General features: G+C 57.4%; 1 long non-coding RNA gene across 1 annotated transcript; it reads right to left on the bottom strand.

The window, feature by feature from the left end:
* Positions 1–2,012: 2,012 nt before the first annotated feature.
* Positions 2,013–8,065, bottom strand: LOC105071188 (uncharacterized). The gene is made up of 2 exons (XR_006725733.2): positions 4,598–8,065; positions 2,013–2,836 (listed from the first exon to the last, which is right to left on the bottom strand). It is a non-coding gene; the product is annotated as an uncharacterized LOC105071188 (long non-coding RNA).
* Between the last annotated feature and the right edge of the window lie 8,652 nt (positions 8,066–16,717).

The following is a 16,717-nucleotide window of genomic DNA, read 5'->3' as shown; positions in this document are numbered from 1 at the left end:
AGCTATGCTCTCTCCATAAGGGTGATAAAATGAAGAAAAACTTAAATCCAAAGTAAGCAGAAGGAAATAATAAAGCCAAGAGAAAAAATAAGTGAAGTAGAAAAACAAAGATAAAGGAAGACTTGATAAAACCAAAACCTGTTCTTGAACAAGTTTATGGATAAACGTCTAGCCAAACTTACCAAGAAGAAAAGAGATGAGACATAAATTACCAATGCCTGAAATAAAAGAGGGGCCATCACTACCAAATCTACACACAATAAAAAATAATAAACAAATTCTATGAAGAGCTTTATGTCAATACATTTGAAAACTAAATGAAAGGTATGAATTTCTTGAAAAACACAAAGTACTGGTATTGACTTAAGAAGAAATAGGTGCAGATAACATATTTGTCTATGTACAAAATCTAAAGGAAACTGCAAAAAACCTACAAGAACTGATGATAAATGAGTCTAGCAACCACAATGTACAAAATGCCGGTGAACAATAGTTAACTGGACTTCTACACACTAGCAATGAACAAGTGGAAACTGAAATTCTAAAAAATTACAATAGAATAAAAAATGATAAACTCAGCAATCAGTTTAACCAAAAGAAAAAAATGTGTAAGGCACATACACCGAAAACTATGAAGTATCGCTGAGATAAATCAAAGGCGATCTGAGTAAGTGGAGAGATAAACCATGTTCATGGATTGGAAGGTTCAGTACTGTTAATGACAATTTTCCTGAAATTGATCTATAGATTCAATGAAATACCAGTGGAAAAAAAAAATCCTAGAATACTTTCTTACAGAAATTGCCGAGCTAGCTTTAATGTTTATGTGGAAACACAATGCACCTAAAGTAACCTAATCAACTTTGTAGAAGAAGAAAAGTTGGAAGACTTGTACTATATCTCACGGCTTATCATGTAGTTAGAGGAATCATGACCGTGTGGCACTGTGAAAGGCTAGATACACAAATCAGCGGAACAGAGAGTCCGCCAATGGACCCACACATACTTGGTCAATTAATTTTTGATAATATTGCCAAGCCAATTCAATGGGGAAATCACAGACTTTTCAACAAATGAGGCTGGAACAACTGAACACTCACATACAAAGAAATGAACTTCAACCCTGACAAAAAATGAACTCAAAATAGATCCCAGAGCTCAAACTATAAAACTTTTAGAGAAGATGTTTAGAAAACTTGGTAGCTTTGGGTTGGGCGAGGATTTTTTAAATGGAAAGAAACAAAAGTAAACAATTAAAAATTGTTTAAATTTTAATTTGCTATCGTTAAGAAGTTTGTTCTTCAAAAGGCACTGCTGAGCAAATGGAAAGGCAGGTCAGATTCCGGGAGCAGGTGTCTGCAAGTCACACGCCTGGAGAGGAGATGTGGAAGGGGAAACTGTCCGGGGGAACAGGTGCAGGAAGGCTCCTGCCTGAGGCTCCTGGACACGCAGGGGCTGTCCTAGCACCAAAGCCAGGTGTTCTGACCCAGCATGGTCGAGGGTTCTGACGTCGTACTAAGCACAATCTAATCTTTCCATGAATTCTCATTTCCCAAGTGTCCACGCCTCTCACCAGGTGCGTTCGTTGGCCAGAGCATCTGAGCTGGGCTGGGCTGCCCCTCTCTGTGCTATGCTCACTCCAGGGGCAAGGTCCTGGTCATCCCTGAGGCAAAGGGGGCAGGTGAACCCAAGTCCCTCCCTCCCACCCACCTGAGGAGGGGTCAGCCTGTCTGCCAGTACCTGGACCCCACCACGCTGGACCCCCGTCCTCCTGGTCCCCCAATGCCACCCACCCGGAGCGCCTCTGGGAGGGGGGTTGCTCCCCTAAATGTAAAGGACTGGGGTGAGAGGCAGCTGGACCAGTGCTTGAGATGCCTTTGGAAGAAATCCACCTCCAAGGCAGTGTGGTTATTCTGGCAGAATCTGGAGAAAAAAATAACGTTGCCTTTATAAGTGAGTCAGCTGACCATTTTACAATTCTTCCCCAAACCGACTAAGCCATTTTCACAACATAAAATGAGCAAAAAATTTAATTATTTCAAGGTGTCCTTCACCCCGAACTCACTGGCAGCTCACAGCTTAGGGGTTTTAAAAAATACATATATTTAAAGCAAATATTATTGCAAATGACTACTCTGTAATTTGGATTAATTGCTTTTGGTTTTTTCTGGAAATAAAATCTTTAAGGCAAACCCATAAAAACCCTAGAGCCTGGGGCAGCTGTTCCTGCTGTATCTCATTTACAGAGGGCCTGGGGCCACCCCGCAGGGGACCCTGGTGGGTCATTGAGTCCCCTCTTGGGCCAAAGACACTGGAGGAGGCTGTGCCGCACCCAGCAGTGCCCACGGCTGAGGACGACCCCAGCCACACCGTGCTGCCTGGTTACACCTGACTGAGATGACAGCCTTGGGACAGCCTCAGGGAAGGTCCCGAGACCCTGACCTTGGGAGGGTCCAGGAAGGGCCCCAGCAGGTTCATCATTACTCTCCCTGCAGGGTGAAGTCAGAGGCTCAGCCAGGCCCTGCTGGGTCAGCGTCAGGGACACATGAGACAATGTGAAGCTGTGGGGTTGGGAAGAGCTGGGCTTCTGCTGTGCTCGTGGTCGGATGAAACACGCAGCCGAGTGTTCTGGGCAGGGTGGTGGGGGGAGGGGCAGGAAGGAATCCCGCACCCCAGGGCACTTCCCGGGGGCTTCCTGCCCATCTTGGAGCATCCTGGACTCAAGGATTTTCCGGACACAGATGGCCTTCCCAGGGAGAGTTCTCAGCAAGGCTGTGGGGGGTGTGTCCACTTTTAGGAGTGAGCTGGGCGGGCACGTGCAACGCTGCAGGGGCACCTGAAAGACAAGGATAGAACAGGGGCCGCTCAGATGCCTCTGGAGACCCCGAGAGCAGTTTCAGCAGAAGGAGGGCGAGGAGCAGTGTCTGGAAGGGGTGGGGCCTGGGTGTCACGTGACTGCCGCTTGCCCGCTCCCTTCAAGCCTCCTTATTTGCCCTGAGCGGCGATCCCAAGGTGGGGGTCCTGTGCCCGGGGGGTCATGACCAGGAAGGGCAGGCGGGGAAACCACACCTCCTACAGGTGCAGGTGATGGCGGGGAGCAGAATCAGGTCTTGGACCCTGGAGGGCTCCACCCCAGGGCCAATGGCACACACGAGACAGATCCAGCCTTCTCATCCAGGTGTAACTGACCACTGCAGGCAGTGGGACAGGGAGGACAGAGGTCTGGGGTCCTGGGCCAGCTCTGATGCCACTGCCCCCTGACCTTGGGCAAGTGCTACCCACTACCCTCTGCTAGGACTCTTTTTCTCAGTTTCATCATGAAACTCAATTTCCTTGGTCCGTTGGGCAAGGGATTCATCCTATCCATCCATCCATCCATACGTTCTTCACAAATTTAGTCATCCATCTGTACATCTGATCTCCATGTGTATATCCACCCATCTACCCACCCATCCATCCACCCACCCACCCATCCATTCATCCAAAACTATTGATCATCTCCCATGTGCCACATTCTCTGCAAGGCCCCGGAGAATAAGGGAAACTAAAACAGACAAGAAGCCCCTGCTCTGACTGACACGCTGAGAGCTGCGTGGTGGGAGCAGGGGATGGAAGTCTGAGGACCAGCCAGGAGGCTTTTGGAGTAAGAGTGCAGGTGAGAGATGGAGGCGGCCTAGAAGAGACAGGAGCAGCTGGCGGCTCTGAGGGGAAGACAGCTGCCCTGTTGGTGGGGAGGAAGGCCCAGGGGTCCCGCCAGACCACCCTGCACATCTTGGCCATGGCCCCCTCCTGGCTGGCCGCCCTGCTGAGCAGACACCCTGGGTCCTCATGTGCCCACAGGCAGGGGCACAGGGAGAGCTAGCTCCACTGAGGGGGGTGCAGGAGGCGAGGGGATGGCCGTTCTGGCTGCTCCAGACCTGGAGAGAGCCAGGGAATGTTCTGCCCCCCAGGCCCCTGCCCTGGAGAAAGCGTGGGAGCACCAGGTGCGGAGGGTGGAGGGGCGTGAAGGAGCATCCAGGCCGGTCCCGCCCACCCCATCCCTCACTTCCAGGGGCTCAGCACGAGGCAGCCTGTCTCCGTGTGCTTCTCCGTACGGGTCCCTTCTGACCCCTCAGCCCCCCAGGGACACCTGCTGGGGCCCCCTCCCTGAGCCAGCAGGGTGGGTGCGAGGGTGTGACGCCCTCTCGTGGGGGCTCAGCTGTACCTGGGCTCATAGCTGCAGCCCATGTAGGTCCCGGGGGACACAGAGGGCGAGAGGCAAGTTCTACCAGGCTGGGGAGGGTCCGGAGGGCTTTCTGGAGGAGATGGCCTTGCAGCTCTGGTGAACTCCCCTCCTGCAGCGCCAGAGGCATGGCACCCTCCATGGCCGTGTGCAGGGAGGGCTCCCCTGATGGCATGAGAGTCCTGGACCTCTCTGGGTGGGTCTGTGCAGAGCGTAACCCAGTGTGAGCCCTCAGCGTCTATGAGGTGCCCTTGACGCCTGAGCTACTTCCACTGCGGAGACCCTCCCTGGGTGCCTCCTGCCTGTGTCTGCAAAGCCCCCTTAATCCGTAGGGGTGCTGCCCGCGGCTCTGTGTATGTGGTGCCAGCATCTCACCTGGAGTCTCAGGCGAGTCTCATCCTGTCACTTCTGAACAACGTGATGCTCTGTGTTGGGGAGGAGCCTCGTTTGAGGGTGTCTAAGTGTCAACTGGTTTCCTTTTTTGGGGGGGCGGGCTGGGGTCCGGGTGCTGCCGTCCTTCCCCGGAGGCTGCTAAGGCCAAGAGGGCCTGGGGTTGAGGGCGTGGAGCAGGGTGCCGAGTTCCTGCCCGTCCGGGGGTTCTCTCTTGGGGGAGATGCTGGGAGCCCTTGGGCCACAGCTTGGCTCTGGCCCGCATGGCCATCTTTGGGGCGCCGGACCCAACTTTTAGGGTGTGGGTGAAGGCCAGCCTCTGCCCTCAAGCCCGACCCCCACACCTGGGGGGCTCCGTCCTCCTGGGGGCCGCTGGGGCCTCAGCACCCCTCAGGGTGGAGCCCTAGGTGGAACGTGAGTAAACTGTCAACTGCAAGGCAAAGAAATGAGGCTGAAACTCCAAAATCAAGTGACTATTTAGCAGACAAGCATCACTGAGCGCCCACATCACACACGCAGTGACGGAAGCAGCGCCAACAGTGGGGCCTGGAGGCGCTCCAGGCGGGTCGTGGCATCGGAGCCGGCTCTGGAGAGACAGGCAGGAGTTTGGTCTTCATTCTGAACATGGTGACAGCTGTGCAACTGTTACATAGTCACTGGAGAAAAGTTAAATTGCAGGTAAGTGTAACAGAGAAAAAGTCACAATGTCCTGAGATCCCGTCACTATGTCCTGAGATCCCGTCACTCGGAGAAGACCTCTGTTAATATTTCAGTGGACATTCCTGGAGGTTTCAGGGACATATGGCCCCAAAGATGCAGGGGCACTGCCATGCCCGCTGTCCACGCAGCGGTCCGTTGTGTGGGACTAACAGACGCCATGGGTCAGATCCTTCTGCTGGAAGGTGCAGGGGGAGGCTCTGGGGCGCTCACCGGTCAGGACCCAGGGGTGCCTGCTCGGGGAGGCTGGGCGCTGCGCGGACACGGCCGTTCTAAAATAGCCACAAAGCCTCGGGGCTTAAGATGGCAGATTAAACACACGCAATAGTGCGCTCTCGCTGCAAAGCCACTTCAACCACAATAAAGAGATTTTAAAAGACATTTACCCATGAGGGTGGGGAGGACAGAGCAGCCGCAAATATCTGGAAGCCGGACTGCAGATGGAGCCGTGGTAACTGGGCCAGAGATGAGAGAGAGAGGCCAGAGACAGCTGAAATGGAGAGTGGGAAAGCTGAGGTTTCCCCAGACCTAGCACAGCGAGGACCCCCAGTCTCAGGACTGGCTATAAAAGCATCCCCGAACGGGGGGAACAGGCGGCAGTGACCCTGAGGGCTGGAGTGGAAAGGGGAGTCAGAGTCCTCAGTCCCCTCCCCCTCCGGCCACCCCCCACCCCTGCCCCCGGCAGGGAAGTCCCAAGGTCTGGTCCCTGGAATACAGGCAGCCTTGGCTGAATGCTGACTGCAGAGACCCCCGTCTTCACCCCTAGCTTGGCCCCCAGAAGACTAGCAACCAGACCCCTGCCTCAGTCCCTGGAAATCAAATCGGTCCCTAAGGATGTTGTCACCAAGGGGTCCCAGGATCACCCTTCTGTGAATCTCAGGGACAAGAGCCCCTCCCTCCCTCTCAGATCTTCTGACCAGCTCTGTACCCACCCTCTGGGTCAGGGGCAGACAGCCAAGGATGTGCAGACAGCAGACGGAAACAGATACAGCAAAGCCACGAGGGGACACACAGACTGCGTGGCAGAAGAAAACGGTGTCCTAACCGTCAGTTTCCAGAAACAAAGAGCAGAGGAAACAGAGGCCGGAAAATCAGCAACAAAGTGTTTTAAGAAATGCTTCCAGAGCTGAAGGGCAGAAGTTCCCAGTGTGAAAGAACAGACACTCCAGGTGACACAGCGGGACCCTCGGCGCCACGAGGAGATTCCAGGTTCCAAAGACCAGAACGAGGAGCCACCGACCAAGCGGAAGGAGGCGGACTCTCCTCCGACTTCTCAACGGCTACCCTGGGAGCAGGAGGACAGCGCAGTGAAACCGGAGCAGCGCTGGACGAAGCGCTCCCCAGGCTGGAACCGCACACCCAGCCGGCTGGCGTGCCGGTACGGCGGAGGGCGACGGGCGTTCCCCGGCGTGTGAGCGCCCCAGTTAGCCAGAGGGACTGCGGGACGTGCTTCACAAAATGAGAAAGGAAGCCAAGAAGATGCAGGAGCAGGCACGTGAGGAGCCCCTCAGGGGTGGCAACCGGAGCCTCTGGGACTGTGGCCGTGGGCGGGATGTCAGCGGCAACGGGCCCATCCTGCCGCAGCGCGAGCAGGGAGCCCGGCGTGAGGGCCGCCGCGCCCAGGGCCCCTGCACCGCCCCGGGTCAGCGCAGGACAGCGCGGCCCGGACCTCGCCCTCCCCTGGCTCGTCCTGACCGCACGTGGAGGAGGGTCTTGCCTCCCCTTGGGAGAGCCTCCCGTGGCGGCTGTAACGAACGACCGCGGCCTGCGGCTCAGAGCGGCCCAGAGCTGTTACGGCTGCCCTGCAGGTCAGAAGCCTGAATGGGCGAAAAGCAAGGCGCTGGGAGGGCCGTCCCCTTTCTGGAGGGTCTAGACCGCATTCTCCTGCCTTTTCCATCTTTTAGAGGCGGCCCCGCTTTCCTTGGCTCCCGGCGCCTTTCGTATTCAAAGCAAGACCATCTGAATCCTTCTTCTTCCCTCCACCCCATTTAAGGACCCTCGTGAGGACGCTGGGCCCGACCACATGATCCAGGAGAGACTCTCCCCACCTCGTGGTCAACTGACGACCCCCCTTAATTCCATCCATAGCCTCGGTTTGCCTTCCCCTCAGCCCGCCACCCCCTGATTTGTTCCTATCCTCTCGCTCTCTTCTGCTGCTCCAGCACAGGGGGCTGGTGCCTCAGGGCCTCCACAATGGCTGTTCCACGTGTCCAAATGCTGTTCCCTAGACGTGCCTGGGGCTCCCTTCTCACTCTCTCACATCTCTGCTCAAATGCCACCACCTCCCAGAAGTCTCCCTGGGCCACCCTATTGAGAGGTGTGCCCTCCGTGCCCCTGCCTCCTCACCTCTCTTCCCTCCTTCTTCAGTCCCACAGCAGTGCAGCCCCCACCTGCCGTGCAAGGTTCTTCTGTATCTGGCCTATTGCTGCCTCCCCAGGGGACAGTGAGCTCCAGGGGGAGGGGCGCTTGTCTATTTCAGTCACTGCTTTGTCCTTGGGGCTACGGCCACCCTGGTGCATAGCAGGTGTACAATGAACGGGTACCAGTTGAATGGATGTACCGTCCACCCTGCAGTCACCAGACACCTGACCTTGGTCAGCCCTATTTTCCCACTGGCTTCCAGCTGAGGGTCTCCTGTCAACACCCGGGGGCTGGAGCCAGACGGTGGTCTAGGTCATCTCCTCAAATCTTCACCTGCTGAGACACCCCTGCCTTTCCTTCCACGGCTGGGCAGCCGCTCACCTGCATCCTGTCCCTTGGGGTTTGCCTGTCCTGGACGCCTTGTAGTGACAGCACCGTACAACGTGTGGCCTTTTGTTTCTGCTTCTCTCGCTGAGCATTGTTTTCTCACGGGTCCTCCTGGCTGCACAGGTGTCAGGACTGTGTTCCTTTGATGCCACCACATTTCACTCGCCTGCTACTGGTGATTTTAATGTTCCGCATTCGTTTCAATTTGAATAAGCTTCTGCGGCTAGAGTCACATTTTTAGGGATGTGTATTAGGGGATAAAAGTGTCAATCAAGTCAAGGAGATGGTTAACACGAAAAAACCTGGGTGGTGGTTGGCGCTGGGCTGGTGGGAAAGAGGGCTGCACAGAGCGCTTTGAAGAAACCGGCCCCGCGCTTCCGCCCTACCCGGGCGCTGGGCCAGCGCTCGCGTTGCAGGCTTCCAGGTGTGCACGTGCGTCCTACACGCTCACCTGTCTGTGTGATCACTTCAAACCTGACAAGGGGAGTGGGGGGCTGTAGCTCGGTGGCAGAGTGCGTGCTTGGTGTGCACACGATCCTGGGTTCAACCCCCAGCGCCTCCTTTAAGGGGAAAAAGAAAAATAAACAAATATATGTTAAAAAAAAAAAAAAGACTAGAAAAAATTTTTTAAAAAAAGAAAAAACTTTAAGATGAGCATAAAGCTTTTCAAACATACGTACTCAGGAGTGATTTTTAAACAGTAGATTTATTGAGATGCAATTCACATAGCGTAACAGTCACTGTTTTAAAATTCAGTCTCTTGTGGGGCAGAGCTCAGTGGCAGAGCGTGAGCTTAGCATGCAGGAGGTGCTGGGTTCAAGCCCCAGTGCCTCCACTTGGGAAAAAAGGAAAGAAAAGGAAGTGCTCCTCTAATTCCAGAACATCTTCGTCTTCCTAGAAGGAAACCCCGGGCCAATGAAGCAGTCACTCCCCCCTCCTCCTTCCCCACCCCACCTCACCCCCGGCCCCGGCAGATCACTAGTTTCTTTTCTATCTGTATGGATTTGCTCATCCTGGAGATTCTCCGTCAGTGGAACCCTACAGTCTGTGGTCTGTGCTGACCGACTTCCTCCGCTGAGTCCGCACACGTGGTAGCCCGCGCCAGGGCCGCCTTCCCTGCGGTGGCCAAACGCGCCTCCACGGCGCAGGGTGTCCTCTCCCTTGTGCATTTCAACCTGGTGCCCCTGCAGCGCACCCCAGGCTCTGGGAGACCCACAGGGCTCCGTCTGCTGCCGCCGTCCGGACAAACATACTGTGAAGCTTGAACAGCCTTTCATCCCAGAACTTACGTTTCAAAAGCAAAAGCTTAAAACACAGTCTGCAGCATTGACTCTTGTCACCGTTTAGAACCGGTTCTGCGGGGCTGACCCAGGCAGAGGCCTTTCCGACATCCTGGGCTGAGCGGAGAAAAGGATGCCCAAGTGGCGTTTTTTATTTTGCAAAAGGCACACACACAAAGGAAAATCACTAACCGTGGCCTTGATCGGGAAGGCAGCATTTGGCGAATGATGTCATTTGGAGAACATAAATCTTGGTGTGTATGATTTATTTATGTTAAGAAGTCCACATATGATGCTGAGTTTTCAATGGCTTTGTTTAAGTGATAGTTTTTCCTTTTTAGTGAAAGTTGGAGCGATGATAAACAGCTCCAGCTGTAAAAATTAAAGGCGGAGGTGAAGCCAAGGTGATTATTACACAAAAAATCTGAGTGTGTGTGTGTGTGTGTGTGTGTGTGTGTGTGTGTGTAGGGGGTCATTTGGCCCCTCTCTCCTCTAAGATGAAAATTACCCTCTGCCATAATGTGCCACGAACAATCACCTGCTGCTTATTAATTAACCTCTTTTAAAAGCACCACGTTTCCACTAGAAACTGTTATTTCTCTAATGTGAAAACTGGCTTATTCATGTTTATTAGCACAACTGGGTCCCACGGGGCCCGGGCTCAGAGCACACGTGACTGACACATATATTTTTTCCAATGACACATTTCATGATTGGAAATTTCTCCCTAGAAGCCCATATTCTGAGCCTGACTTGCTTGTCACGTTAGCCTCAAACTGGGCCCCCCAAACCCCTGGCCTGTGCCCCAGAACAGTCCTGGGGTGGTCGCCCTGTGAGGGGCCCTGACTCCCTAGGGACAGCTGAGGAAATTCAAGCCCCTAGTGGCTGAGTCCTTCTGGACACAAGCAAATAGACGTCTCAGCCATTGTCCAGAGGAGTGCGTGGTGAGTGCCCTCCGGGGTCCACTCTCCTGGCACCGCATGCAACCCAGGGAAGGTCCCAGACAGAGACCCCTCCCTCTGCAGCTCCGGCGCACTCCCTAGACAGATCCTGCTGGGCATCACCTGGAGCAGGGCTCTGTGGTCAGGCAGGTGAGTCCTACTCTGCTGCCTCCGTGGAATGTTCCTGTCCCTCTGAGTACCAGTTTCCTGGACTGCAGCTCCTCTGCATGGGATGGTTGGGAGGACCACATGCATTGTGATGTAGCCCAGGGGTGGGAGTGAATTGGCCTGCCAGCATCCTGCCTGGCACCCACTGGGCTCCATCACTTTGGGCCAGGGAACCCCAGGGAGAGACCACAATTCTCCCCAGGACATTCCTTCAGTCCCTGTCCCCTGCCCCCCAACCCCGTCATCCTGCTAAACCCCACCCACTCGCTCCCCCGCCCCCGCAAGCAAGCTTCCCTTTTCCGAATTGTGCACCACGCAGCAGGGGACCTGGGTGGCTTGCCCACTGCTGCATCACTGTCACTTGGCATTGGTTGCTGAATGCAGGGCAACCCTTTGCAAGTCAGACGTGAGGCAGTGTTACCGGGAAAAGGGAAATAAGAATTACCTCGGTTCTTAGTCACCCGAAAAATAAGAATTTTTAACAGAGACAGAAGGACAGGGCACTCAGCCCCGGGCACTTACACAGGGCTGCTGCCTCCACTGCCGGCCTGGGAGGTTGCCCCGCCCTCCTCAGCCTCCTCTGGGGCTGAGATCAGCTTTTGGAAATCTGAGGGTCACTTTCTGGTCGCTCAGCACTCTCCATTCATTCATTCATCCTTCCGTGCACTGAGCTCCAAACACACTCCCAGGCGTGGGCCAGGCACTGGGACCTGGGTGGGGGTGGGGGGCACGTAAGCTGTGCTGAAAACCACAGGTCTGCTGGAGGAAAGAGCCTTCCTGTTCACGTGGGACTGTGAGTTCCAGGAACATAGGCCTCACCAGGCCTCTGGCCATTCGTCCGTGAAATGAATGAGTGAGTGAATAAATGAGTAAATGCTAAACCTGCGGCATGGTCTGCGAGCCTTGGCCTCCCTGGGGCAGGCTGTGGACCTGGGAGAAGCACTGCCCAATGGCAGGTGCCAGGAGACCAGCTGACCAGGCAAGACTAGGGCAGGCCAAGGTCAAGAGGGTGGGGCCTGACTCTGGGAGCTTAAGACCCTGCACAGGGAGGGGAGCCCAGTCCTCAGTCCGGGTCTGACTTGCCCTCTGTGTCCAGCAAGGGAGTGCGGAGCTGCCCTCCCTGAATCCATCTCAGAGCTGGTTCAGGCCTCAGTTCTGGGAGTGGAGGGGTGAGACGGCGCAGGGACCCCTGCCGCTGGCAGTCCCTGCTCCAACAACCCAAAATGCTCCCGGGAAGCACCAGGAACCGCCCCTGCATGCGACTGTCCCCACAATACCCTGGCTTGTCCACTTCCATATTACACAGCAGGAAATTGGGGTGCCCAGGAAGCTGGGGGGAGGGGCTGACCCAGGCTCCCAGACGGACTAGGGAAGGGGCTGGCTCTAAGCTAAGCTCCTCCTGCCCCCCACCCCCACGCTGTCTGCTTGCCGGGAAAGGCGTCCTGGGTGAGCCTGGGGGCAGTGCCCGGGAATCCCTCTGCTGCCCCCTACTCTCATTCTAATTCCACCGATATCACAGGGTGGGCGGGGTGGGGGTATGTGCCCCACGAGTGAGGGGCTGCTCAGGGCCAGGAGGCTGCCATCCTCACGCCAGTACCCAGTCCCGGCACACGGTCCTCAGTCAGGTCCCTGGACCTGACTGAGCTGCAGGGGTGCAGGGGTGCAGGGCTCTGTGTAAGCGTGTCCCTGCCACTCGTTACCTACCCGTCCTTCATCGGATGCGGGAGGTGGGAGGGCGAGGGAGCCCACTGTCCCAGAGGTGGCTGAGCCCTGGCTGCCGGCAGCAGAGCAGAGAACTGCGTGTGCCCTGCTCCATTCCTAGAGCCCTAGGGTTGTGGGATCGGACTCCAGGGTCAGGAGCAGGTGGCCCTACCCCAGGGGACAGGAATCCCCGACTGATGCCATCAGCTTTGGGTCACTCAGCACAGAGGTAATTTTTTCCCTGCCTGGGGCTGTCCCGGTCTCTGCCCTTTTCTTGCCAGTTCAGGAAGCCTGCAGCAATGACTGGTTTAGTAGCAAGCAGAGAGGAGCTGGGCAGGGTATGTCCACATGGCGCCCCCTTTGGCACCCCATTCCCCACCTCCTGTCCCCCAACGGTTCTGCCCAGATGCAATGGGCAGCCTGTGGCCCCTACCCTTGCTCCCCCAGCCCCTCTGCCACCACCCAGCGGGTTAGTTTAAGGGCTGATTCCAAAGCCCAAGGTCACACCCCAGGGCCCCACCCAGACACGCCCGCCCTCTTGCCTGGAGAACACCCGCCACCGCCACCCTCACCCACTGCTTGCGGAGGGGGAGGGACACGGGCAAATCCCTTTCCAGGAGCTCAGCTGGAACCAGGGCTTCTGTTGCTGTCCTCCCTCCCCGGGCAGACCCAGCACCCTCCCTTTGAGAGATTTGGGGTGCCCGGTGGTATCACGAGCTCTGAACCCCAAGGGAACCTGAGATAATCGACCAAAACACTGTCCGGGGGCAGGGAGGAGACACTTGGGTGCCCAGCTGGACACTCACATCTCCCCCGCCAGCCCCCCGAGAAGGGCGAAGGGCGTTCTGGCAGGGGGGAGGGAGGCGAGGGGCAGGGATGGAAGCGATGGCAGCGATCACTCAGGAGTGACTTTGAGCCCCTTCCAGTCTGGGCAGGACCTCCGAGCCCCACCAGCACAAACGTGGCCCCCAAAGGAGGGCAGCACTGGGCCCCGCTGTGCGTTTTCCATCATCCGCTCTCCCTGCCAACCCCACATCAACCCTGAGTGGGGCACAGGAACGTCTGCCCCATTTCACAGATGGGGAAATCGAGGCGGGGAGAATGTTTCCAGGGTTACGTCTGAGCAGGAGCCGGCGGGACCAAAGGCGAAATTTGGTTTCCAAACTAAGAGGGTCGGTGGTGTGGGGGCGGGGACCAAGGTCTAGAGGACGCAGAGGAGGCGGCTTTGCAAGCCGAGGTGTGGATTCTGGGGCTAGCCGGCTTGGGGAGTCTGCTCGGTTACTAGGCAGCCCGGCGTGCCGGGCTTTGGGGAGTCTGGGGACGCGGGGAGCAGACTCCCACCCAGAGGCTCCCGAGACTCGGACCTCAGGAAAGCGGTGCGGTTCGCGGTTTTCGTTGCTGCCAGGGCACTGCCCGCGCGCGGCCAGCACCGGGAGCAGGAGGCGGCGGCCGTGTCCACGCGGGCCGAGTTCCGGAGCGGCCACAGGGCCACCTCTGCCGCGCGGAGCTCTGCTCGCTCCGCAGGGCCAGGGCTCTCCGGGGAACGAAGTTGCTCCCCGCGTGCGCGGGCGGGCGGCCCCGGGGTGCGGGCGGCGCGAGGGCCCCTTGTCCAGGCGGCGCTGGCGACTCGGCGCGCCGGATGAACGCGTGGCTCAGGATCAGCACAAACTGGACAACGGAATTCGTTCGCGAGGTTTTAAAGGTTCTGGGATGGGGAGGGGAAGCGTGGGAAACTGATTCCGTTTATTCCTCTCCGAGGCAGCATCCGGAGCCCGCGCGCGGCCGCAGGAGCGCCGCCACTGAGCCGCTGAGTCCTACCCACCACGCGCGCCGCGGCGGAAGGGGTCGCCGGCCTCTTCCAGCGCTTTTTGGGGTGCGAGTTTGGGCCGAGATGCTGGAGCCGACTCCCACCCTGGCTCAAATGAGGGAGTTCAGGCCCACAGCCTCAATCTCTTAAAAAAGAGAGAGAGAGAGAGAACCAAACTCCTGAGCACATCCCCCCAAACACATGGCAGACCCGGGTGCTAACTCACAGGCATCTGCGCTCCTGAGAGATGGTGGCCCTAGCCAGGACTCCAGGACGCAGATCCGGGCAGAGAAATTATCGAGGCCCTCCCGGGAGGCCGCCTGTCCGTCTGCAAGAGACAGCGTCCTCCTGTTAGAGAAGGAAGTAGGCTTCCAAACATCTGGGGTTTGTTCGAAATCAGCTGCATGGTTCACATTCCTGGGAAGCCTTGATTGGGAGTGACCCCAGCCCTGTCTGCGACCCACTCCAGAGCCAGGGACCGGGCGTGGGTGCCAGCAGCCCCGCTCTGAGCTGCGTCGGGAGCAGCCTTGCCACATGGCTTCTGATCTTGCAGGGCTAGAAGTCTAGTCCCGGGCCCTTCTGTTCCCTAAACTCCTCTGGGTCACAGCGGTGTCTCTGGGCCTAGGGTAGGAAGAAATGCAAAAGGGGGCCTGAAATATTAACCCCGGAGTCCAGGGAGGCTGCTGTGGCCCCAGTCTGGAGCTGAGGCATGGTGCCAGGGGGAGCACCGCTGTGGACCTGTGCAGAGGCCAGGCTGAGGAAGAAAAGGCTCTGTAGATTGTCTGTGCCCCCCTCCACCAAACAACCTTCACTCCAGGCTGGAAGGCCTCTGCATTCAGTCCCGCTGAGTCCCCTGCTAGGGGCCAAGACCACCTCCGTTTTTTCCTTGGCATAGTGGGAGCCAAACCAGCTTGTCCCCAAGAATCCCTCATGGTCTCCTTCTGTTGCTCAAATGGGGGCCACTTCCACCTAGAGTAGGGCAGAATGCACCCAGAGGAGACCCCCATCTTGGCCTGCCTCAGTAGGCCTGAGTTGGGGGGTGGGGCAAGGCCTGGGGCTCCGGACCCCCTTGCAGGGCAGTTTCGGGGTCTTGGGGAAGAGCCCTCATGTAAGCTAAGGGCTTTTATTCTCTCAGCTACTCTTCTCTGAGCAGGAACCAGAGGGTGAACAGCTGGAAATTGACAGAGCCCGGAGACTGAGCAGCTGAAGCCGGCGGCCAAGTTCAAGGAGCGCCAAGGGCGATGTGGAGGAGAGCAGCGGGGACCTGGCTGTCGGGGCATCTGGCCCTTTGGCTGCCTGTTCTCACCTCCCAGCACGCCGTCTGCAGCGGGGCTCCCTAGGCCTGAGGGCCTGGGCAGGGCAGCCGGGCGGCTCTGAGCCTGCACCTCCAGGCACACAGACCTCACAGTGCGGACCTCCTCTCCAGATACCCGGCCTCATCAAGCTGGCCTGCGGCCCCCGGTCCTGGCTGAGCAAAGTGCTCCTCCAGCCTCGAAGTGCGTGGACTCCGGGAGTGTCAGATGTGCCTGTGTGGTTTACCACTCATGGTATCTCAGGAGCCCTGGGTCTGGGGACCCTCTTTACTCGCCCACAGCGGGGCTTCCTACCGCCCTGCAGGACCACCTGCGCTCACTCTCGCCCAAACCCAGCTCTTCCCCAGAGGAGTGCCTGTGGTCTTGGGTCTCCAGCCGCACCTCCCTGCTTGCTGAAAAGGCTGGGAGGGGGCTGAGCTCTGGGCTGAAGAGGGACTCTAGACTGTGACAGAAGTTGTTGGTAAAAGCCCCTCCAGTCCCCTAGACCCCAGCGAGCAAGTCTGTTCCAAACTCTATACCGTGTAAAGCACATCTCTGCAGCCAAGCCTCACATCACCCGGCCTTGGACAAGCTGACAGAGCTGGGAGCCCCTGAGGTGGTCACTGGTTGGGGGGGGGATGGTGGACAGTACCTCTGTACCGCCCCCCCATGCGGGGTTCCCTAGTCCCAGCCTTGGCCACAAGAATCCCCAAAGTTCTGCTTGGTTTGAAAACGGCCTTTAAACCTCCAAGGACCACTGAGATGAAAACTGCCCCTCTTCCTGCAGAGCCCCCCACTGGCCCAGCCCGCTTCTCCAAGTCTCCAAACGTCAGTGGTGGACAGGATGCAGAGCTGGGTGCCTGGAGGACCTGAGTCTGGTTTCCCTGATCCACGCTTTTGCTCCTCAGGACTCTGAGAGACCTGACCGGCTCCGTCAGGTCTAAGTCTCGCCACGCGGGGGCAGGGCCTGGCCGGACCAGGACCCAGCCTCGGCCAAGGCCATGGCCTTGGGGACGGCCTGCCTGGGCTTTGCTCGCCAATTGGGTATGATCTGAGAGAGCGCCCTGGGGGTATCAGCACCTTGGCGGTCTCTCTGGTTATCCCTAATCACTAGATTACCCCTCCCCAGGCAGGTTCCTAGCTATCGTCCTCCCCACTCTCCATGGCCCCGGGAACAGCAGGCCCTGACCCCAGACTCCTGCGGGCCTTCCCCAGGCCCTGGCAAGGGTGCAGTCCCAAAGTCTGTAGGGGGTCCTGGCCCAGTTTGGCCAGGGCTCCAACCCTTTGAGCTGAGGGAGGGAGCGTGGAGAGGGCCTGGTGAGCTGGGCACTCCCCACCTCCACAGGAAGGCTGGATCTTCCTAACCTTGCGTCCCATGGGCTGCCTCCAGGGCAGAGGAAAGCCATGCCGGGCAGGGGGTGGGGTGGGGAAGGGACGCTCTCTGCAGGGGG

This window comes from Camelus bactrianus, chromosome 13 (assembly GCF_048773025.1).
Source record: "Camelus bactrianus isolate YW-2024 breed Bactrian camel chromosome 13, ASM4877302v1, whole genome shotgun sequence".
Classification (NCBI taxonomy): Eukaryota; Metazoa; Chordata; class Mammalia; order Artiodactyla; family Camelidae; genus Camelus; species Camelus bactrianus.
The sequence above is the reverse complement of the archived record's forward strand: the minus strand, read 5'-3'. Positions and strand labels throughout refer to the sequence as shown.